At 34.3% G+C, this 2,654-nt stretch overlaps 1 long non-coding RNA gene across 2 annotated transcripts; it reads right to left on the bottom strand.

Annotated features, from left to right (window-relative positions):
- Positions 1-747: 747 nt before the first annotated feature.
- LOC111883212 (uncharacterized) lies at positions 748-2,225 on the bottom strand. 2 transcript variants are annotated; one of them, XR_002847371.2, is made up of 3 exons: positions 2,124-2,225; positions 1,904-2,028; positions 748-1,754 (listed from the first exon to the last, which is right to left on the bottom strand). It is a non-coding gene; the product is annotated as an uncharacterized LOC111883212 (long non-coding RNA). The 2 variants fall into 2 exon arrangements; XR_002847370.2 differs by having other exon boundaries at positions 1,904-2,010; positions 2,124-2,219.
- Between the last annotated feature and the right edge of the window lie 429 nt (positions 2,226-2,654).

Consider the following 2,654-nt stretch of genomic DNA (forward strand, 5'->3'; position numbering starts at 1 on the left):
AAGATACCAACAAATTGTATGAGAGGCTGTAGTGTTGTGGATAATGTGGATATAACGTTGAGGTTTAAAATGACACAAACAATTCACAAGGAAAACCATTGATCCTTGGTAGGATCTTCGACACAAAACCTTAGAATGTGATAATGATCAGTTGCCTAGTTTAATTTTATTAATGGAAAATCTAGTTACAAAAATGAGTTCAAGTGCTTTAGTCAGCATAAGTTATGTTGTAGCGTGAATTATACATGTGTATTTATAACCTAGGTCGAATAACTAGAAGTCTAAGATTCTCAGGATCCTGTTGTACAAGTATTTGCAAACTGTTTGGACTTGGTATGTATGGGTCATAAGCTTGATTAAAATTATTCTTCAGAGTTGATGAGTCTTTTGTTGACTAATTATGCAGACGTGAAAAATAAACAACAAATATATTTCGTTAATTTCGTTTGGAAATAATAATCCTGATGGTCAACATCCTGATGTATGATGTATGTTTCAGGATCCTGAAACCCTTTTAAGATCCGAGATCCTGAATAGGGTGAAGGATCATGACCCCTAACCGTAGATCACAAGCAATAAAGGATTGGTGAAAAAAATTGAAAAGAAAAAAACAAACACTTTTTTGGAGATGCACAATTTGCATACTTCTAAATCACAACAAATATAAAATTTGGACATAATTTTATTAGTATAACTATGTTTTTCTTATTTATGGAGCCTATGTGTGTATATCGAATGGTGTAAAAGTTGTTAACTAGAAACTGAAAATATTAGCAATAACTGTTTACAACACTAAGCTAAAATTTTTACAAAATATATTTCTTTTAGATATCCTACTGTATATTAAAAAATAACAATCGATTATGATCCACTCCAGAGAAGCATTCTCTAGCTAGAACAACAAAAAAGACAAAAACATAAGCTACAATGTTACAACTCAGACAATGAAGCATGACTCAATCATGGTTAGTATTTTGCGAAAAAAACCATATCATAACTAAATAACAAACTATAATCTATCTCAAAGATGTAAGAGAAAGAAATCTGTTTATATATCCTACCTGAAAAAAAATAGAAAAAAAAGCCTTTCAGAAAAATATGAAAAGTATCGATCAATGTTGAATTTTAGTTTTATGTATACGATAAATAGCAATAGAAAAAACTTCAAAAATGGTCCCTGTGGTTTCCGAAAATCTGAAGTTTGGTCCTTAATTTACAAAAACCTCATGGATGGTCCATGTGGTTTCAAAACTTTTAATATTTAGTCCTTCCGCCTTACTCCGTCAGTTTTCGACCGTTAAATGAGGGTCATTTTCATCATTTCAATACCCAGGGACCATTTATGAGATTTTCTCTTATTATCTTAATTTTTTATTAAAAAAAAGAAAAAGTGAAAGAAATTTAATCTCTCTCTCTCTCTCTCTCTATGTGTGTGTGTGTGTGTGTGTGTTAAGAAGCATCACCCTAGACACCCTCTATTGTTGTTTTGCTCGACCCCTTCTTTCCCTCAAATCCACAACTCCGGTGAGATAAGCTAACAGTCAACGAAGAGAGCCCATTGGAAAAATCGGTTGTTAACCTCTCCATCTCCCCTCGGTTGCTGAGCAAACCCACGAACCCCCACTTGTTGTGTTGTTTCCGATTTGCTCTTTCCCTCCCTTTCTTCTCTGTTTTTCTACCAACCTCTCAACCTTCCCTTAATGGCTTCTTGTGTGATGTTACAGAGCATCGGTATGTACATTTGGGTTTACAATCTATAGAACAAATCCAATCAATGAATTAGTTCGATTCATAGTTATGCAGACAAAATTCGTCATCGTTAATGCATTTGAAAAATCTTGGGCATGCTAGATCGCCGGAGAACGAAGCTAATTCGACCTGGTTTATACATAATCGAAGTTACCTAAGCAAAATCGGCGAATGCGATCAAGAGAATCAATGATAGGACCAAAAGCAAAGTGGTGTACAGACATCTCCCTCCTGCAATTTCATCTCTCTTTCGATCACTCACTGTAAAAAAATGGAAATCTGATGATATGTGAGTGAGAAAGAACATATATAAATCTATGGAATGTAGATTGTGAAAATGAATGGAAATGGGATTTAGAATTGAAGCTCCCTACCTGATGTGGATTGTGAAGAAATGGTATTTGGAATCTGTCGATTAGAGAAGAAGAAATGAATGAGGGCAGAAAATGGTTCAGGGGTAATTGGGGTGATGCTTCTTATCGAGAGAGAGAGAGAGAGAGAGAGAGAGAGAGAGAGAGAGAGAGAGAGAGAGAGAGAGAGAGAGAGAGAGAGAGAGAGAGAGAGAGAGAGAGAGAGAGAGAGAAAGAGAGAGAGAGAGAGAGATTAAATTTCTTTCATTTTTTCTTTTTTTAAATAAAAAAATAAGATAATAAGAGAAAATCTCATGAATGGTTCCTGGGTATTGGAATGACGAAAATGCCCCTCATTTAACGGTAGAAAACTGATGGAGTTAGGCGGAATGACTAAATATTAAATGTTTTGAAACCACAGGGACCATTCGTGAGGTTTTGTAAATTAGGGACCAAACTTCAGATTTTCGAGAAAATTTTTGATGTTTTGTCTTAGTAATATATTTCTACCTCATAAGTAAACATATTTCGTCTATTAAAAAATAATAATTTTTT

This window comes from Lactuca sativa, chromosome 4, assembly GCF_002870075.4.
Source record: "Lactuca sativa cultivar Salinas chromosome 4, Lsat_Salinas_v11, whole genome shotgun sequence".
In the NCBI taxonomy this organism is placed as follows: domain Eukaryota; kingdom Viridiplantae; phylum Streptophyta; class Magnoliopsida; order Asterales; family Asteraceae; genus Lactuca; species Lactuca sativa.